General features: G+C 38.4%; 1 protein-coding gene across 1 annotated transcript in view; it reads left to right on the forward strand.

Moving 5' to 3' along the window:
- Positions 1–22908, forward strand: part of LOC307060466 (uncharacterized protein) — a gene marked incomplete at its 5' end in the record, with an annotated part of 303642 nt that overhangs the window by 133254 nt on the left and 147480 nt on the right. Inside the window, one exon of the mRNA XM_079714967.1 lies at positions 8780–8866. The remainder of the gene's footprint in view (positions 1–8779; positions 8867–22908) is intronic.

Consider the following 22908-nt stretch of genomic DNA (forward strand, 5'->3'; position numbering starts at 1 on the left):
GTTTAGACCTCTACTCTTATTTTTAACACTACTGCATCTAACAACACATTCCTGGATACTAAATTAATGAGCTTTCCACACATATTCAGTACTTTCCTCTGAGAAGCTCAGAATGTGCTGTGCATTAAGTGAGACTCATTACAGTTCTCACATGGTTATTGTTATACCAGGTTGAGAGGAATAATTACAGTATTTAGTTTTGTAATCCCTTCATTTTATGAAGCAGATATTTCACAGCTCAAACAGGATCAGCAATGAGGTTATTTGTAGGTGGATTTCTGCTTATTGCCAATTCTGACAGAGTAAATCCACAAAAAGTGCATTACAAGGAATTTTTGATTTCAGTCACTCTATCCTTCCCTCAAATCTGTTCCCAGTCTCTGGTCTTAACCCATGTCAATGCATGCCACCAGTGGCCACCCAGATGTTCAAGGTTGGAACCCAAGAGTCACTGTTGATTCCCCCTTTTCTTGCATCTTGATACCCACTCCATTGTCAAGCCTCATCTCTTCACTTTTGTCCATCTCCTCTGCCCCGTCTTAGTCCAGCAGCCCACTTCTCTTACCAAGGCTCCTGCAACAGGCCCTCTGCTTTTGCTTTTGGCCTCCTGCAGTCTGTTCTCTGTAAGTCAACCAGAGCAATCTTTGCAGAACCTGTCACTTGGGTTTCTGCCCCTCACACTCTTTCCAGCTCAGTACCAGTTGTGCTGGTTATTTTCCCCAGGAAGTGCTTCCCATCTTCCTACGTGGCCAACTCCTCATTTAGCCTTGAGTATTCTACCTAAAGTGGGTGTCCACCCCCAATGCACAACAGCCATTATTATCTTTCGGCCCTTGTTTCTTTCATAATATTTCCAGTTTTATAATTATTTTATTACTATTTGTTTATTTGTTAGCTTTTCTACCTTTAGAATGAAAGTTGCATCACAGTGGGGCTGCATCTTACTGACTGTGGTATCTCCTCCAGCTTGATCAGTGATCCTGGTCACTGCTTAAAGAATGAATGTGTCACTTCTCCTGGGTCCTTCCCACTTCCTCTGCCTCTTCTTCCACAACCTCAGCCCTCATGCCTCTGAAGATTCAGTAGGAGCAGGAAGAATGATTGATAGAGGTTAAACACTCTGTCTTATTTGCCACCAAAAGAATTTTCTCTTTTCTTTTTCTTTCTTTCTTTTTTTTTGGTTGTGCCATGAGGCTTGCAGGATCTTAGTTCCCTGACCAGGGATCGAACCCAGGCCCTTGGCAGTGAGAGTGTGGAATCCTAATCACTGGACCACTAGGGAATTCCCAGGATTTTCTTATATATTTTTGAAAACTTTTCTTTCCCACTAAACATATGCGTGGGTAGGAAAGATGAGGGTAGGGAAGAGGAGTGTGGAAGAGTTTACATATTTTCCCCTGCAATGCAGGAGATGTAGAAATGAGAAGGGGAAAATTTTTGTAGAAAGTGTAAAAATTAAGGAGATTGGTTCAAGAAGGCGGAGTAGAAGGACATGCGCTCACTCCCTCTTGCGAGAGCACCAGAATCACAACTAACTGCTGAACAGTCATCCACAGGAAGACACTGGAACTCACCAAAAAAGATACCCCACATCCAAAGACAAAGGAGAAGCTGCAATGAGACGGTAGGAGGGGCAGAATCACAATAAAATCAAATCCCATAACTGTGGGGTGGGTGACCTACAAACTGGAGAACAATTATACCACAGGAGTCCACCCACTGGAGTGAAGATTCTTAGCCCCATATCAGGCTTCCCAACTTGGGGGGCTGGCAACAGGAGGAGGAATTCCCAGACAATCAGACTTTGTAAGCAAGCGGGATTGGATTGCAGAACTTCGACAGGACTGGGGGAAACAGAGACTGACCCTTGGAGGGCACACACAAAGTAGTGTGCACATCAGGACCCAGGGGGAAAGAGCAGTGACCCCAAAGGAGACTGAACCAGACCTACCTGCTAGTGTTGGAGGGTCTCCTGCAGAGGCAGGGGGAGGTTGTGGCTCACCACGGAGACAAGGACACTGGCAGCAGAAGTTCTGGGAAATAATCCTTGGCATGAACCCTCTGGGAGTCTGCCATTAGCCCTGCCAAAGAGCCTGTAGACTCCAGTGATGGGTTGCCTCAGGCCAAACCACCAACAGGGAGGGAACTCAGCCCCACCCATCAGTGGGCAAGGGGATTAAAGTTTTACTGAGCTCTGCCCACCAGAGCAACACCCAGCTCTACCTGCCACCACTCCCTCCCATCAGGAAGTTTGCACAAGCATCTTAGAAAGCCTTATCCACCAGAGGGCAAACAACAGAAACAAGAAGAACTACAATCCTGCAGCCTGTGGAATGAAAACCACATTCACAGAAACATAGACAAAATGAAAAGACAGAGGACTATGTATCAGATGAAGGAACAAGATAAAACCCCAGAAAAACAACTAAATGAAGTGGAGATAGGCAACCTGCCAGAAAAAGAATTCAGAATAATGATAGTGAAGAAGATCCAGGACCTCATAAAAAGAATGGAGGCAAAGATCGAGAAGGTGCAAGAAATGTTTCACAAAGACCTAGAAAAATTAAAGAAACACCTAGAAGAATTAAAGAGCAAACAAACGCAGATGAACAATACAATAATTGAAATGAAAAATACACTACAAGGAATCAATAGCAGAATAACTGAGGTAGAAGAATGGATAAGTGACCTGGAAGACAGAATGGTGGAAATCCCTGACACAGAACAGAATAAAGAAAAAAGAATGAAAAGAAATGAAGACAGCCCAAGAGACCTTTGGGACAACATAAAATGCAGCAATATTCGCTTTATAGGGGTCCCAGAAGGAGAAGAGAGAGAGAAAGGACCCAAGAAAATATTTGAAGAGATTACAGTCAAAAACTTCCCTAACATGGGAAAGGAAATAGCCACCCAAGTCCAGGAAGTGCAGAGTCCCAGGCAGGATAAACCCAAGGAGAAACACACCGAGACACATAGTCATCCAACTGACAAAAATTAAAGACAAAGAAAAATTATTAAAAGCAACAAGGGAACAAAAAAATATACAAGGGAATCCCCATAAGGTTAACAGCTGGTTTCTCAGCAGAAAGTCTACAAGCCAGAAGGGAGTGGCATGATATATTTAAAGTGATGAAAGGGAAGAAATTGCAACCAAGATTACTCTACCCGGCAAGGATCTCATTCAGATTCAACAGGGAAATCAAAAGCTTTACAGACAAGCAAAAGCTAAGAGAAGTCAGCACCACCAAACCAGCTCTACAACAAATGCTAAAGGAACTTCTCTGAGTGGGAAACACAAGAGGAGAAAAGGACCTACGAAATCAAACCCATAACAATTAAGAAAATTGTAATAGAAACATACCTATCTATAATTACCTTAAACGTGAATGGATTAAATGCTCCAACCAAAAGACACAGGCTCACTGAATGGATACAAAAACAAGACCCATCTATATGCTGCCTACAAGAGGCGCACTTCAGACGTAGGGACACATACAGACTGAAAATGAGGGGATGGAAAAAGATATTCCATGCAAATGGAAATCAAAAGAAAGCTGGAGTAACAATACTCATATCAGATAAAATAGATTTTAAAATAAAGAATGTTACAAGAGACAAGGAAGGACACTACATAATGATCAAGGGATTAATCCAAGAAGAAGATATAACAATTATAAATATATATGCAACCAACATAGGAGCACCTCAATACGTAAGGCAAATGCTAACAGCTATAAAAGAGGAAATTGACAGTAACACAGTAATAGCGGGGGATTTTAACACCTTACTTACACCAATGGACAGATCATGCAGACAGAAAATTAATAAGGAAACACAAGCTTTAACTGATACAACAGACAAGATATATTTAACTGACATTTATAGGACATACCATCCGAAAAGAGCAGATTACACTTTCTTCTCAACTGTGCACGGAACATCCCCCAGGGTAGACCATATCTTAGGTCACAAATGAAGACTCGGTAAATTTAAGAAAATTGAAATCATATCAAGCATGTTTTCTGACCACAAGCCTACGAGATTAGAAATCAATTACAGGGAAAAAAACATAAAAAACACGAACACATGGAGACTAAACAATACGTTACTAAATAACCAAGACATCACTGAAGAAATCAAAGAGGAAATCAAAAAATACCTAGAGACAAATGACAGTGTAAGCACAACGATCCAAAACCTATGGGATGCAGCAAAAGCAGTTCTAAGAGGGAAGTTTATAGCAATACAGGCCTACCTCAAGAAACAAGAAAAATCTCAAATAAGCAATCTAACCTTACACCTAAAGGAACTAGAGAAAGAAGAACAAGGAAAACCCAAAGTTAGTAGAAGGAAAGAAATCATAAAGATCAGAGCAGAAATTAATGAGATAGAAACAAAGAAAACAGTAGCAAAGATCAATAAAACTAAAAGCTGGTTCTTTGAGAAGATAAACAGAATTGATAAACCTCTAACCAGACTCATCAAGAAAAAGAGGGAAAGTACTCAAATCAATAAAATTAGAAATGAAAAAGGAGAAGTTACAACAGACACCGCAGAAATACAAACCATCCTAAGAGACTACTACAAGCAACTCTATGCCAATAAAGTGGACAACCTGGAAGAAATGGACAAATTCTTAGAAAAGTATAAGCTTCCAAGACTGAACCAGGAAGGAATAGAAAATATGAACAGACCAATCACATGAAATGAATTGAAACTGTGATTAAAATTTTTCCAACAAACCAACGTCCAGGACCAGTTGGCTTCACAGGCGAATTCTATCAAACATTTACAGAAGAGCTAACACACATCCTTATCACACTCTTCCAAAAAGTTGCAGAGGAAAGAACACTCCCAAACTCATTCTATGAGGCCACCATCACCTGGATACCAAAACCAGACAAAATACTATAAAAAAAGAAAATTACAGACCAATATCACTGATGAATATAGATGCAAAAAACTCAACAAAATGCAAACAGAATCCAACAACACATTAAAAGGATCATACACCATGATCAAGTGAGATTTATCCCAGGGATGCAAGGATTCTTCAATATATGCAATTCAATCAGTGTGATACATTGTATTAATAAACAGAAGAATAAAAACTATATGATCATCTTAATAGATGCAGAAAAAGCTTTTGACAAAATTCTACACCCATTTATGATAAAATTTCTCCAGAGAGTGGGCATAGAGGGAACCCACCTCAACATAATAAAGGCCGTATATGACAAACCCACAGCAAACATCATTCTCAATGGTGAAAAACTGAAAGCATTTCCTCTAACATCAGGAACAAGACAAGGATGTCCACTCTCACCACTATTATTCAACATAGCTTTGGAAGTCCTAGCCACAGCAATCACAGAAGAAAAAGAAATAAAAGAAATACAAATTGGAAAAGAAGAAGTAAAACTGTCACTGTTTGAAGATGACATGATACTATACATAGAGAATCCTAAAGATGCCACCAGAAAACTACTAGAGCTAAAGAATGAATTTAGTAAAGTTGCAGGCTAAAAGATTAATGCACAGAAATCTCTTGCATTCCTATGCACGAACAACAAAATATCAGAAAGAGAAATTAAGGAAATAATCCCATTCACCATTGCAACAAAAAGAAGAAAATACCTAGGAATTAACCTACCTAAGTAGGTAAAAGACATGTACTCAGAAAACTATAAGGCACTGATGAAAGAAATGAAAGATGACACAGATTTTGAGATATACCATGTTCTTGGATTGGAAGAATCAATATTGTGATAATGAGTATACTACCCAAAGCAATCTACAGATTCAATGCAATCCCTATCAAATTACCAATGGCATTTTTTACAGAACTAAAACAAAAAATCTTAAAATCTGTATGGAGACACAAAAGACCCCGAACAGCCAAAGCAATCTTGAAGGAAAATAACAGAGCTGGAAGAATCAGACTCCCTGACTTCATACTACAAAGCTACAATAATCAAGACAATATGGTACTGGCACGAAAACAGAAATATAGATCAATGGAATAAGATAGAAAGCCCAGAGATAAATCCACACACCTATGGTCTCCTAATCTATTACAAAGGAGGCAAGGATGTACAATGGAGAAAAGACAGTCTTTTCAATAAGTGGTGCTGGGGAAACTGGATAGCTACTTGTAAAAGAATGAAATTAGAACACTCCCTAACACCATACACAAAAGTAAACTCAAAATGGGTTAAACACCTAGATGTAAGATCAGACACTATAAAACTCTTAGAGAAAAACATAGGAAGAACACTCTGAAATAAATCACAGCAAGATATTTTTTGACCCACCTCCTAGAGTAATGGAAAAAAAAACAAAAATAAACAAATGGGACCTAATGAAACTTAAAAGCTTTTGCACAGCAAAGGAAACTCTAAACAAGAGGAAAAGACAACGCTGGAGTAGGAGTAAATATTTGCAAACAAATCAACGGACAAAGGATTAATCTCCAAAATATATAAACAGCCCATGCAGCTCAATATTAAAAAAACAAACAACCCAATCAAAAGATGGGCACAAGACCTAAATGGACATTTCTCCAAAGAAGACATACAGATGGCCAAGAGGCACATGAAAAGATGCTCAACATCATAATCATCAGAGAAATCCAAATCAAAACTACAATGAGGTATCACCTCACACCGGTTAGAGTGGGTATCATCAGAAAATCTACAAACATCAGATGCTGGAGAGGTGTCGATTAAAGGGAACCCCCTTGCACTGTTGGTGGGAATGTAAATTGATACAGCCACTATGGAGAACAGTATGGAGGTTCCTTAAAAAACTAAAAATAGCACTACCATATGACTCAGCAATCCCACTACTGGGCATATACCCTGAGAAAACCATAATTCAAAGTGACACTTACACCCCAATGTTCATTGCAGCACTATTTACAATAGCCATTGCATGGAAGCAACCTAAATGCCCATCGACAGACGAATGTATAAAGAAGATGTGGTACATATATACAATGGAATACTACTCAACCATAAAAAGGAACGAAGTTGGGTCATTTGTAGAGATGTGGATGGACCTAGAGACTGTTATACAGAGTGAAGTAAGTCAGAAAGAGAAAAACAGATATCGTATATTAATGCATATATGTGGAATCTATAAAAATGGTACATATGAACCGGTTTGCAGGGCAGAAATAGAGACACAGATGTAGAGAACGAATGTATGGACACCAAGGGGGGAAAGCTGTGGTGGGGTGGGGTGGGGTGGGATGAATTGGGAGGTTTAAGAATTTGGAAAGAAAGATGTAAAAAAGACCCTTTATGGTTCTTCATAAAGTTTTGCCCTGAGTAAGTAGGTGTAAGAAATCTCCTTGTCTTGTGATTAAATATATAGTTTAGAGTTATCTTTGTTTTTTAATATCTAAAAGAGGTAAAGTGTTTACTTGCTGTGGGTTCTTCCTGCTGGTGCAATTTTTGTAACATTTTGCCTACTATCTGGAAAACAAGATTGGCCTCTCTAGTTGGAGGCTAATTTTACTTGGGTCATGTAGGCTCTTTGTGGATTCATTCACTAACCACTTACTATATATGTAAAAATGTGCTGGGCACTGTTGGTTGAGCAAGCTTAACCTATATGCACTGATACCCACTGTCTTCTGCCAGAGTGACTTCTGTTTTGCCTTAAGTGTGCCAGGTTAGGCATGAGATTTAAATTTATATCGGCTTATCATTTGTTTTCTCTCTCTTGACATACTTTCACCCTTTTTACTCTTGTACTTTCACCAGATGTGGTCCCTCTCTTCACTTGGTGATGCATCTCATGTGATTCAGCCAGTTTCTTTAACACCCTTTGTCCCATCAAAAAGCTGTAACTTTTAAATTACTTTCCTAAAGAGACCATGTTTCCAGAAACTTTTGGATATGGCACACCTGGTTTAATTCAGAGGATGTATTCCCAAAATTGGTAGGATCATTTCTATGTGGGTTCATTGGAGGACAGCCTTAAGGAGATGCTCTCCAGACAATCAACACGGACAGTGTCTCTTTGCTGGTCAGTCCTCCAGCTTGCGGTGATGTTTATGATGTTTATGAAGGTCAAAGGACTTTCAAATATAAGTAAGTGCTTCATGATATTTATTCTCTGATTCCTAAGTCATTTTCTTGAAGACATATTGTGGTCTGCTTATCTCCTTACCACCTTTTTTAGGTGTAAGTATTGCTTGCATACTTTTTGACTTTTGTCAGATGTTATGGGTCAAAACTGTTCACCACAACACACAATAAATAGTAGAAAGAACAGCCATAGAGTAGTAAACAATACATGTTTTAGAACCCACTCAACTCAGGAAAATGAGATAGAGTGCTCTTTGGCAGAGGACCTTTGCAATATGGTGGACTAATGCTTTTTAGCCAGGAATATGTGTACAGCACAGTGTGTTGGCTAGATCTCACTGACCGAGAAGGTACCTAGAGCATGGGTGGGGTGGGGTGGGGTGGAGGAGAGACATATATATGCATAAAGTTTATTGTAATGCATATATGTGTGTGTATTACATAGGCACCCATATACACATGTTACTTTTTAAAAGAAACTATTTCAGAGACTTATAGAAATTTAATGAATCAGCACTGTGTGCAGCATTATCAAATTGGGTCTATGTGTATTCCCTGCATATGAATTTCCAGAAAATGGTTAAGTGAAATGCTCCCAACAAATTATAATTAGGTTTAGATTGTCCACCTGGTGTTTCATTTCTTTCTGCAATAAAGTTAGTTGATGATATTTTCATTTACAGTTGACAACTGAGAAAACAGAAATCTGGCTATATCATCCAAGGGATTCCACTGGACCCTGCTGCCTCTCAGAATTCAGTGAAACTCAGGTATTTGGACAATGAAACAATTATTTACAATTTTAATTTACTTTGCCATGTCATTCCTTACAAATCATCTGTATGCTGCCTTCTAAGTTCCATATGCTTACTTTTAATTAAAATCCTAAAGAAGAAGAACCAGCAGTGTATCATCATTATTATTCATGGTGCATTGTTGGCTAGACCCTTTATAAAAATGTGTAACACAAACTTGTACATTGTGAATATTTATGGAATTATCCTATAAAGAAACTGAGCTTTTAAAAAATCTAAACAAGCTATACTTCATGAGGAAAAATCTAGTTTATAAATGAGAAATGTATCAGATAGTCTATTGTAATGATTAAGTGAATGAACTTGTTAAAACATGAATTGGCTATAAAATGTCATAAAATGTAGCAGATTAAGCTACTTTTTTTGAAATCTTGCCAGATTTTTTTAATGAGTTAATATATTGCTTTTTAACAAAGAACTCCTGCAGGCAGAAAAGAAATTATATCTGACTTAAAAATTCCCATCATGCTTCATTCTCTGGTGTACTTTTGCAGCCTTGATGGATTTGTTACATAATCAGCTTTCAATGGCTTCTTTTATTATAAAACAGAGCATTATTGCCTAAAACAGCCCCACTCCCTTTTTTTTTTCTTCCCTCAGTTTCTGAAATTACAAATGCATTTAAACAATGATCAAGTCATGCTGCAGCAGGCACAGGGAACAAATGAACAACTACAGCAAGAAATTGCTAAACTTGGGTCTGAAATGCCAGCATTGAAGAAAAACCTGAGATCAGTAGTGCTCAAAAGCGTGAGCTGATGGAAGATAGGATATAACTCCATTGGGTTTCCTACCTGCTATTTATACTTGCTCTTCACATAACCCATGGACAGTTGGCATTATGGAAAACATTATAAAACAGTTACTTGCCATTTCTAACTATGCTGCGTATTTGGAAAGTGTACAGATGCAGCTGTCATACTTTTTTAAAAAAAACTACTGGGCTATATAATAATTAGAAAGAGAGATGGAATTTAATTAATGCAATAATAAAACTATCTGACTTAAAATTTCCTTTACAATCAACCCAACATGTAGTAGATAGAACTCCTTAAACTCAAGGTATCCTTGAACCTTCAGATCCCATTGAAAATATGTTGCTGCTTTTTATTTATTTCAGATCAAACATCTTAACCTTTCTCCACGTATTATATTAATTACCCCCAGACTAACTCAATGCACTTTTCTCAGCAACAAAAGCCAGATTTCTCACTACAAAATGAGAGACATTTTTTTACAATCATGAGTTGTTTAGAATTTACCAAAGATATGAAATTATATAAGTATCACCAGCTATTGCTACGAACTCTTTTAATCTAATGTTACTAGACAAAAAGAATAATTCATGTTATCTAGTGATAACGATTCCATAACAATGTGAATATGCTTAATGCCACTGAACTGTACACTTCAAACATTGTTAAAACAGTCAATTTTGTATTATATATATTTTGCTATAATTTAAGAAAAACACAAAAAAAATTTAAAGTATAACTATGCAGTGTTCCCTGGACCCCCACTACCAAGTTTAAGAAGAACACTTTATTTAACTTTGCCATCTTATGAGAGTCCTTCTAAGATCTCATCTTTCCACTTTTGTCTTAACAGCCCATCCCTGTCCTGACATGAATTTTGTGTTGTTCCCTTGTTGTATTGTTTAGTCTTGCATGTGAAGAGCTTTATAAGTGGAATCTCATGCCATGTATTTTTCTGCAATAGCTTTTTTGTTTAATCTTTAATCCCTGAGATTCATTCACATTGTTACATGTAGTTGTATTTCACTGTTTTCACTGTTATATAATATTCTATCACATGGCTATACCATAATCTACTTATTTGTTTATGGTCGATCTTTGGGTTGCTTCTCTTTTATCCTTTTTCTTTTTCTTTTCTTTTCTTTTCTTTTTTTTTTTTTTTTTGGTTATTACATGGAGTGTTGCTATGAGCCTTTTTTCTCCCTGTATATATGGGCAAAATTTTTTATAGTGGTATTTTAGCTGTCCCTGGAACAAATGACTGCTCCATTGATTTCCCTACCTCGCTGTGCAGAGTTTATTCAGTAGCTGTACAATCTGACAAACATAGAGATGCCTTATTTTGTAGTCAGACAGACCCAGTTTCAAATACTTCCTCCTTCACTTAGCAGTTATATGAAGTTAGATAAGATCTCTGGGCTTCGATTTCCTTATCTCTGTCTTGGGATTAATAATAGCTGCCACACATCATTTTTGAGTAGATTTAATTAGATAATCTACTTAAAGAACTAATTATTTAATACATGCTCAGTAAATAGTAATTATTAGTGGTATTATAATTACAGAATAGATAGCTGTACCAAGAATCAATGTGCAGAGATACTTCAGTTTTATTCAAACAAAGGAGTAGAAATTTAAATTCCAGGGAAGGTAAAACTTACTGCAGTCAGATCTCAGAGCTAGGAGCAGTAGGACAAATGAGTTGGTGCCGAAGCACCGGGGCCGACACCCATACGGTGAGACAAGGGTACAAAATGTCCTCACCTTCTCCATTGTCCCCAAATCCCCATTAAACTTCTAGTTTAATCCAGCTGTGCCACAATAAGCAATAAGGAATAGAGTAATTAGGGAGATGGTGGCACAGGAGCACATTTTATTCCCTTATTGCACTTGGAGGGTGGAGTGGAATCCTTCCCCATCTCTCTATTCATGTTGAGCTCTTGGGTAGCACAGAGATCTTGTGATTAACCCTAAATCGTGAACAAAAAAGACATATTTCTGCCCTTGAGGAGTTTATAATCTAGTTTATAATCTAGGGAAGTTAGCAATCCCTATGAAACAATTGGAGAGTAATGAAGAAAAGGTAATTGTCCAACTGTGGGGTTTAATTTAATAGCTACATCCTAGAAAAAGCTAATTGATATAATAAAGCATTATTAATTAAAATTGGCTATATGTTTCAAAATTTACCACTTTTTTTTAAAAAAAGGCAAACGTGCTTTTAATCCAGTATTTTGTTTCCTATCCGAATATCATCAGTGGTGGGGCAACCTGATGTCATATCCGCTTCAAGTTAATTTGCTGCATTGTCTTTGTGTTCATCATTATTTTAAAAAGTAGTTGTTCATTTGATTGACAGGAAAGGTGGATCAACTCTTTGCAGCTTAAGTGAATTAACCTGGCCAAGGTTACGTACACACAGGGAGTCATTTTCACAGACAGAGCTGAAATATTTAAACTTGTAGCTCTATACTTCTCCATCCCCCTGCTTTTCCAGCTCAAGTGAATATCTGTTTTTATCTGGGAAGTTTAAGTAAGGCATCGTGTTGGTGACAGGGTGAATGGCTCTCACAAGGAGCCTGAACTCTGGCTTCTCAGTGAGAGTCTGAGCCTGTCTCTCCCCCAGGATGCTTTGCTCCTTATCAGGGGAACGAAGACTAGTGGATGTAGGTCCCACTGTGCTGCCACGCCTTCAAAAATACAGCATCTGTGAAATATAAATCAAGACTTCCATTTCTGAAGCAATTGCAACAACTCTTTAGCCCAGAGGATGGGTACCGTTTAAGAAGATAATTTGCAAAAGCCTTTCAAGAGTCATTTTACGTTAAGACACTCAGAAAACAAATGAGTGAAAGAAGCAAAAGCATTGGCCCCTCCATTGTAAAATTTAAGATGTATCTCTACTTATACAATGTGTTCTGAAATAAGGCTATTATTCTCCCTAGGTGGCAAATATAGATGTAAACACCCAGCTAGCAGAGTCTTCCTCTCTGAGTGTATAGATTGCCTTGTTTCCAAGAATAACGATTTAGTGAAGGTGTCAGCTGTCATAGTTACAGCCATCCCTCATGCTACATTTGAGATGATGTGCTGTGTGCTCGTCCATGCTTAGGGCAGGATGCTTATCATCCGACCAGGAAATAAGGCTTCTGACATTCTTTTTGGCTGTTAAAAATAAAACGCCTAAATATGTGTGCTAGCTCACTGCTGAGTAAACATCTTCATTCACAGTACACCTTTGATCATCTTTCCTGAACTCATTAGAGGATATGTGCTCCCTCTGACCACAATTGAAAGTGCTTGGGTACAGCTAGCCTGTCTTCATTGCTTAAAGACGGTGACTGCTTTTAGAAAAGGAAATATTCTAATAAAAATAGACACTCTTAAAAAGAGGTAAACCAGAGCATTGATTTCCACTATAATTCTTGTGTTGTGTTCAGCAAAGCAAGTAATTCTACAAGCAATTAGGGCATACCACCTCTTCAAGGTTTTCATATATTCAAGTATTTTTCTCATGTGCTTCCTTCTAAAATAATTGCCTATTATTGAATTAAAATCTATTGAAATCAAATGTGAATCTGAATTTGTTTTATACTAGAGAAAGTGGAGAGGAACTATTTCACACTGATTGGCCTATCAGAAAAAACTTTTGATAGAAAGATTTGTTATCATTTTCCCAAAGGATCTATCTTGGGAATCACCATTGGCATATGTGATGGAATGACACAATTGTTTATTATTGAGATATAAATGATGCATAACACTGTATTGCTTTCAGGTGTATGGAATGGCGTAGTTCTGATAAAGGCAGTTGGTTAGGTATCTGGTCTTGTTTTTGCTCTTTCACCTCAACAGATGATGTCACCTTGTTATGGTTCTTCTCTAGTTACTTGATCAATGTCCATCAGGTTTCTAGATAAAGAAATGTTTCCAGAGTTTATGCCTCTGCTTGTGGATATGTCAGTTTTTAGCATCAAAATGTCAGAGAGCTGTTGTGTTAGAAGATGAAGGACTCCAAATGGCAGGTGACTGGTGGTTGAGTTTTCAGATGTTTTCTGTGATGCTGAGTTAGAGGGCACATGACAGGCTCCCTCCCTACTCATTACCGAATTCTAGATTCTTCCTCACTACTTGAGTGTGGAGGGAGTCAGTAGCATCCTTGATCCTGGAAGTTTGTTAGAGATTCAAAACCTCAGACCTCACCCTTAGGTCTACTGAATCAGAATCTGCATTTTAAAAAGATCTCCAGCTGACCTATAGGCATGTGAAAGTTTGAGAAGCCTTTCTCTACTGAATCAAAGATTCATTCTATTTGGACTTTGCTAACCCCTTCCTTTGCCCTATTACTTTAAGCCATTCCAAATAGTCTTTACTATTCAATTTAATTACCTACAGGTAGGGATTACATGTTAGATTCTGCCTTTTCTGGTAGAATATGAACTCAGGATTAAAGAATGGCAATACAAAAACTGGGACATTTATAAATTAAGTCTTAGACATTCTAAGAGTGTCACATTAAAAATGTATTCTTAATGGATTGGTCTACTCAAAACTACTGGCTAAATACAATACTTCTTAAATAATGATAATTACAATAATAATATTCATACATGAAATTGGAGAATGAGAATTCTTTTTACCTCGGAATTTCTGTATTTTGTGCTTTTGTTGGTATAATAATTGCCATCACATTGGCAAAGGATCATATTGATTTAAACCTGAAGAAAATAGGTAAATAGATGCCAAAGTCATAAGGAAGGTTCCTGAAGATAATGTCCTCAGCATTTGAAAATTTAAATGAAAATGTTTCTTCTTTTCTCTTCTTGAAGCTGGATACCATGGATTGAGTCACACATGTCTGTGTCACAAAAGGCCTAGGCTTCTTTGGGAGAATGTTGCAGTTCTCTTGGCTCAAACCACATTCAGAATCCTGGGATAGTCTCTTCATTTGACCACCCTAGGATAACATCAGTAATAGTGATTTCAGCTCAAATCTCTGTAAGCATGTTATATTAGATGGGGTCAAAATTTTATGAAAAGAAAAGAAAAAATTATTCAAAAGTAAGCAAATAGGCAAATTACAGTACTCTAACACCCCACAAGGAAAATTATTTCCTGTATGCTAATCACTATTAATTACTTAGTGTACATTATTTTCAATTCTGTTACATAGGAACCGTTATTCTTAGAGTTCAAGACACTGAGGCTCGGGAATTCCCTGGCAGTCCAGTTGTTAGGACTCCGCACTTTCACTGCTGAGCACCAGGGATCAATCCCTGGTTGGGGAACTAAGATCCTACAAGCTGCGTGGCACGGCCAGAAAAAAAGGAATCTAAGGCTCAGAGAAATCTAAAAACTTTCCCAAGCTTATACACATAATAAATGATGGAGCTTTCAAACTGAAGTCTGTACTGCCCACAGATAAGATCTTAATAGTCTACATAGCTGTTAATCACTTGATATATTAATGAGTAATTGCCATTTCAGGCATTAGGGAGAGGCAGCTGCAGGTAGGAGGCTCCTACAATACTCCTCAGCCCTGAACACTGGAGTCCTTGGTACCGCTGGCTAAGAGTAACTGTCTATTGAAATGCTAGATTCAAGTGAGCCCAGGTTTCCGAAGGCCCGGCTTGAACTACCCATAAAGGGTTTGTGTTCATTTGGCAATTTGTTTTTATAACTACTGTAACTTTGATCAATGCTGCTCTTGTATTCTATCTCCTGAAGGTATTTTCTGTATTATTACTCTTTCTCATTTTTATATTCCTCCTTGTAAGTCCCTTTCTTTCCTTGTTATAGGCACACTCAAACCTCCATCCTAAAAAAACAACCACCACCACCCACAAACATTTTTCCTTCACCCCGATTCTCTTTCATACTATTGTTCCTTTGTTCTACATCCCATTATCCTCTCATTCTTCTTGAAAGAGTAGCTTTATCAATTACCGTCTATAAATCATTATTTTTCATTCATTTCAGAACCTGTTACCCTCCAGTTTTCTCTTCCATCACTCATTGAATCAAATGTAACCATGTTTAACAAGTTTTATTACAGTTAATGACCAATAGCCTTCCTTATGGAGGAAAACGGAAATGGAAACAGAATATAAACTATGTTTATGGAACATCTACTGTAAGCCATCTTTATGCAGTGAATTTTATATATTTTTTTGCATCTAAGCTTCATAGTAACCTTGTGATAGTTTATTTATTTATTTATTTATTTATTTTAACATCTTTATTGGAGCGTAATTGCTTTACAACGTTGTGTTAGTTTCTGCTGTATAACAAAGTGAATCTGCTATATATATACATATATCCCCATATCCCCTCCTTCTGGTGTCTCCCTCCCACCCTCCCTATCCCACCCCTCTAGGTGGTCACTCAGCACCGAGCTAATCTCCCTGTGCTATGCAGCTGCTTCCCTCTAGCTATCTCTTTTACATTTGGTAGTGTATATATGTCAATGCTACTCTCTCACTTCGTCCCAGCTTACCCTTCCCCCTTCTGTGTCCTCAACTCTATTCTCTACGTTTGCATCTTTATTCCTGCCCTGGCCCTAGGTTCATTAGAACCATTTTTTGTTTTTGATTCTATATATATGTGTTAGCATACGGTATTTGTTTTCCTCTTTCCGAATTACTTCACTCTGTATGACAGACTCTAGGTCCATCTATCTCACTACAAATAGTTCAATTCCATTTCTTGTATGGCTGAGTAATATTCCATTGTACATTTGTGCCACATCATCTTTATCCATTCATCTGTCGATAGACACTTAGGTTGCTTCCATGTCCTAGCTATTGTAAATAGTGTTGCAATGAACATTGTGGTACATGACTCTTTTTGAATTATGGTTTTCTCAGGGTATATGCCCAGTAGTGGGATTGCTGGGTCATATGGTACTTCTATTTGTAATTTTTTAAGGAACTTCCATACTGTTCTTCATAGTGGCTGTATCAATTTACATTCCCACCAACAGTGCAAGAAGTTTCCCTTTTCTCCACACTCTCTCCAGCACTTACTGTTTGTAGATTTTTTGATAATGGCCATTCTGACTGGTGTGAGGTGATACCTCATTGTAGTTTTGATTTGCATTTCTCTAATGATTAGTGATGTTGAGCATCCTTTCATGTGTTTGTTGGCAATCTGTACATCTTCTTTGGAGAAATGTCGATTTAGGTCTTCTGCCCATTTTTGGATTGGGTTGTTTGTTTTTTGATATTGAGCTACATGACCTGCTTGTATATTTTGGAGATTAATCCATCGTCTGTTGCTTCGTTTGAAAATATTTTCTCCCATTCTGAGGGTTGTCTTTTTGTCTTGTTTATGGTTTCCTTTGCTGTGCAAAAGCTTTTAAGTTTCATTAGGTCCCATTTGTTTATTTTTATTTCCATTTCTCTAGGAGGTGGGTCAAAAAGGATCTTGCTGTGATTTATGTCATAGAGGGTTCTGCCTATGTTTTCCTCTAAGAGTTTTAGAGTGTCTGGTCTTACATTTAGGTCTTTAATCCATTTTGAGCTTATTTTTGTGTATGGTGTTAGGAAGTATTCTAATTTCATTCTTTTACATGTAGCTGTCCATTTTTCCCAGCACCACTTGTTGAAGAGGCTGTCTTTTCTCCATTGTATATGCTTGCCTCCTTTATCAAAAATACGGTGACCATAAGGGTGTGGGTTTATCTCTGGGCTTTCTATCCTGTTCCATTGATATATATTTCTGTTTTTGTGCCAGTACCATACTGTCTTGATTTATTTATTTAGCTTTCTAGCATAGTCTGACGTCAGGGAGCCTGATTCCTCCAGCTCCATTTTTCTTTCTGAAGATTGCTTTGCCTATTTGGGGTCTTTCGTGTTTCCATACAAATTGTGAAATTTTTTATTCTAGTTCTGTGAAAAATGCCAGTGGTAGTTTGATAGGGATTGCGTAGAATACATAGATTGCTTTGGGTAGTAGGGTCATTTTCACAGTGTTGATTCTTCTAATACAAGAACATGGTATATCTCTTGATCTGTTTGTATCATCCTTAACTTCTTTCATCAGTGTCTTATAGTTTTCTGCATACAGGCCTTTGGTCTCCTTAGGTAGGTTTATCCCTAGGTATTTTCTTCTTATTATTGCAATGATAAGTGGGAATGTTTCCTTAATTTCTCTTTCAGATTTTTCATCATTAGTATATAGGAATGCAAGAGATTTCTGTGCATTAATTTTGTATCCTGTTACTTTACCAAACTCATTGATTAGCTCTAGTAGTTTTCTGGTAGTATCTTTAGGATTCTCTATGTATAGTATCATGTCATCTGCAAACAGTGACAGCTTTACTTCTTATTTGCCAATCTGAATTCCTTTTATTTCTTTTTCTTCTGTGATTGCTGCGTCTAAAACTTCCAAAACTGTGTTGAATAATAGTGGTGAGAGTGGAAAACCTTGTCTTATTCCTGATCTTAGAGGAAGTGATTTCAGTTTTTCACCACTGAGAACGGTGTTGGCTGTGGGTTTGCCATATATGGCCTTTATTATGTTGAGGAAATTTCCCTCTATGCCTACCTTCTAGAGGGTTATTATCGTAAATGGGTGTGGAATTTTGTTGAAAGCTTTCTCTGCATCTATTGAGATGATCATATGGTTTTTCTCCTTCAATTTGTTAATATGGTGTATTACATTGATTGATTTTCATATACTGAAGAATCCTTGCACTCCTGGGATAAACCCCACTTGATCATGGTGTATGATCCTTTTAATGTGCTATTGGATTCTGTTTGCTAGTATTTTGTTGAGGATTTTTGCATCTATGTGCTTTAGTGATATTGGCCTGTAGTTTTCTTTCTTTGTGACGTCTTTGTCTGGTTTTGGTATCAGGGTGATGGTGGCCTCATGGAATGGGTTTGGGAGTGTCTTCCCTCTGTTCTATTTTGGAAGAGTTTGAGAAGGATAGGTGTTAGCTCTTCTCTAAATGTTTTCTAGAATTCGCCTGTGAAGCCATCTGGTCCTGGGCTTTTGTTTGTTGGAAGATTTTTAATCACAGTTTCAATTTCAATGCTTGTGATTGGTCTGTTCATATTTTCTATTTCTTCCTGGTTCAGTCTCAGCAGGTTGTGCATTTCTAAGAATTTGTCCATTTCTTCCAGGTTGTCCATTTTATTAGCATAGAGTTGCCTGTAGTAAGTAATCTCTCATGATCCTTTGTGTTTCTTCAGTGTCAGTTGTTACTTCTCCTTTTTCATCTCTACTTCTCTTGATTTGTCTTCTCCCTTTTTTTCTTGATGAATCTGGTAATGGTTTATCAATTTTGTTTATCTACTCAAAGAACCAGCTTTTAATATTATTGAACTTTGCTATCATTTCCTTCATTTCTTTTTCATTTATTTCTGATCTGATCTTTATTATTTGTTTCCTTCTGCTAACTTGGGGGATTTTTGTTCTTCTTTCTGTAATTGCTTTAGGTGCAAGGTTAGGTTGTTTATTTGAGATGTTTCCTGTTTCTTAAGGTAAGGTTGTATTGCTATAAACTTCCATTTTAGAACTGCTTTTGCTTCATCCCTTAGGTTTTGGGTCGTCGTGTCTCCATTGTCATTTGTTTCTAGGTATTTTTTGATTTCCTCTTTGATTTCTTTAGTGATCACTTTGTTATTATGTGGTGTATTGTTTAGCCTCCATGTGTTTGTATTTTTTACAGATCTTTTCCTGTAATTGATATCTAGTCTCATAGCGTTGTGGTCAGAAAAGATACTTGATAAAATTTCAATTTTCTTAAATTTACCAAGGCTTGATTTGTGACTCAAGATATGATCTATCCTGGAGAATGTTCCATGAGCACTAGAGAAAAATGTGTATTCTGTTATTTTTGGATGGAATGTCCTATAAATATCAATTAAGTTCATCTTGTTTAATGTATCATTTGAAGCTTGTGTTTCCTTATTTATTTTCATTTTGGATGATCTGTCCATTGGTGAAAGTGGAGTGTTAAATTCCCCTGCCATGACTGTTTTACTGTCGATTTCCCCTTTTATGGCTGCTAGCATTTGCCTTATGTATTGAGGTGCTCCTATGTTGGGTGCATAAATATTTACAATTGTTATATCTTCTTCTTGGATTGATCCCTTGATCATTACATAATGTCCTTCTTTGTCTCTTGTAATACTCTTTATTTTAAAGTCTATTTTGTCTGATATGAGAATTGCTACTCCAGCTTTCTTTTGATTTCCATTTGCATGGAATATCTTTTTCCATCTCCTCACTTTCAGTCTGTATGTGTCCCTAGGTCTGAAGTGGGTCTCTTGTAGACAGCATATATACAGGTCTTGTTTTTGTATCCATTCAGCCAGTCTGTGTCTTTTGGTTGGAGCATTAAATCCATTTACATTTAAGGTAATTATCAATATGTATATTCCTATTCCCATTTTCTTAATTGTTTTGGGTTTGTTATTGTAGGTCTTTTCCTTCTTTTGTGTTTCCTGTCTAGAGAATTTCCTTTAGCATTTGTTGTAAAGCAGGTTTGGTGGTGCTGAATTCTGTTAAATTTTGCTTGTCTGTAAAGTTTTTAATTTTCCTATCAAATCTGAATGAGATCCTTGCTGGGTAGAGAAATCTTAGTTGTATATTTTTCCCTTTCATCCCTTTAAATATGTCCTTCCACTCCCTTCTGGCTTGCAGGGTTTCTACTGAAGGATCAGCTGTTAACCTTATGGGGATTCCCTTGTATGTTATTTGTTGCTTTTCCCTTGTTGCTTTTAATATTTTTTCTTTGTATTTAATTTTTGATAGTTTGATTAATATGTGTCTTGGCATGTTTCTCCTTGGATTTATCCTATATGGGACTCTCTGTGCTTCCTGGACTTGATTGACTATTTCATTTCCCATGTTAGGGAAGTTTCATCTATAATGTCTTCAAATCTTTTCTCAGACCCTTTCTTTTTCTCTTCTTCTTCTGGGACCCCTATAATTCGAATGTTGGTGTGTTTTATGTTGTCCCAGAGGTATCTGAGACTGTCCTCAATTCTTTTCATTCATTCTTCTTTATTCTGCTCTGCAGTAGTTATTTCCACTATTTTATCTTCCATGCCACTTATCAGTTATTCTGCTATTGATTCCTTCTAGAGAATTTAAATTTCATTTATTGTATTGTTCGTCATTGTTTGTTTGCTCTTTAGTTCTTCTAGTTCCTTGTTAAACGTTTCTTGTATTTCCTCCATTCTATTTCCAAGATTTTGGATAATCTTTACTATCATTACTCTGAATCCTTTTTCAGGTAGACTGCCTATTTCCTCTCCATTTGTTTAGTCTGGTGGGTTTTTACTTTGCTCCTTCACCTGCTGCATATTTCTCTGTCTTCTCATTTTGCTTAACTTACTGTGTTTGGGTCTCTTTTTCTCAGGCTGCAGGTTTGTAGTTCCCATTGTTTTTGTTGTCTGCCCCCAGTGGGTGAGGTTGTTTCAGTGGCTTTTATAGGCTTCTTGGTGGAGGACACTTGTGCCTGTGTTTTGGTGGGTGGGGCTGGATCTTGTCTTTCTGGTGGGCAGGGCCATGTCCGGTGGTGTGTTTTGGCATGTCTGTGAACTTAGTATGATTTTAGGCAGTCTGTCTGCTAATGGGTGGGGTTGTGTTCCTGTCTTGCTAGTTGTTTGGCATGGGACGTCCAGCGCTGGAGCCTGCTGGCCGTTGAGCGGAGCTGGATTTTATAATTGAGATGGAGATCTCTGGGAGAGCTCTTGCCAATTGATATTATCTGGTGCCAGGAGGTCTCTGGTGGTCCAATGTCCTAAACTCGGCTTTCCCACATTAGGGACTCAGGCCTGACACCAGGCCAGAGCACCAAGACACTGTCAGCACATAGCTCAGAAGAAAAGAGAGAAAAAAAATTTTTTTAATAAAATTAATAAAAATTTTTTAATTACTTTAAAAAGTAATAAAAAAAGAAGAGAACAAGCAAACAAATAAATAAATCCACCAATGATAACAAGCACAAAAAACTAAACTAAGATAAACATAAAAATCAGAAACAAATCAGTTGCAGACAGCAAACCCCAAGTCTACAGTTGCTCCCAAAGTCCACCACCTCAATTTTGGGACGATTTTTTGTATATTCAGGTAATGCAGAGATGCAGGGTACGTCAACTTGATTGTGGAGATTTAATCTGCTGCTCCTGAGGCTGCTGAGAGAGATTTCCCTTTCTCTTCTTTGTTTGCACAGTTCCCGGGGTTCTGCTTTGATTTTGTCCCCACCTCTGCGTGTAGGTCACCCTCTGGCATCTGTTTCCTTCCCAGACAGGAGGAGGTTAAAGCAGCAGCTAATTAGGGTGCTTTGACTCACTCAGGCCGGGGGGAGGGAGGCATACGGTAGTCACAGTTGGAATGCGGGACGAGCCTGCAGCGGCAGAGGCCAGTGTGACATTGCAACAGCCTGAGGTGTGCCATGTGTTCTCCTGGGGAGGTTGTCCCTGGATTTCTGGACCCTGGCAGTGGCGGGCTGCACACGCTCCTTGGGGGGTGTGGGTAGTGACCTGTGCTTGCACACAGGATTCCTGGTGTCAGCAGAAACAGTGTTCGCGTTGTTCATGCCCGTCTCTGGTGTCCGTGCTGATAGCCCTGGCTCACGCCCATCTCTGGAGCTCGTTTAGGTGGTGCTCTGAATCCCCTCTCTTCGTGCACCCTGAAACAATGGTCTCTTGCCTCTTAGGCAGTTCCAGACTTTTTCCCGGACTCCCTCCTGGCTAGCTGTGGTGCACTAGCCCCCTTCAGGCTGTGTTCACTCAGCCAACCCCAGTCCTCTCCCTGGGATCCAACCTCTGAAGCCCGAGCCTCAGCTCCCAGCCCCTGCCCACCCCGGCGGGTGAGCAGACAAGCCTCTCGGGCTGGTGAGTGCCGGTCGGCACCAATCCTCTATGCGGGAATCTCTCTGCTTTGCTCTCCGCACCCCTGTTGCTGCGCTCTCCTCCACGGCTCCGAAGCTTCCCCCCTCCACCACCCGCAGTCTCCGAAGCTTCTCCCCCACCCCCACCACCCGAAGGGGCTTCCTAGTGTGTGGAAACCTTTCCTCCTTCACAGCTCCCTCCCACTGGTGCAGGTCCCGTCCCTATTCTTTGGTCTCTGTTTTTTCTTTTTTCTTTTGCCCTACCCAGGTACGTGGGGATTTTCTTGCCTTTTGGGAGGTCTGAGGTCTTCTGCCAGCGTTCAGTAGGTGTTCCCTAGGAGTTGTTCCACATGTAGACGTATTTTTGATGTATTTGTGGGGAGGAAGGTGAT

The sequence above is a fragment of the Hyperoodon ampullatus genome (genome assembly GCF_949752795.1).
Source record: "Hyperoodon ampullatus genome assembly, chromosome: 11".
In the NCBI taxonomy this organism is placed as follows: domain Eukaryota; kingdom Metazoa; phylum Chordata; class Mammalia; order Artiodactyla; family Ziphiidae; genus Hyperoodon; species Hyperoodon ampullatus.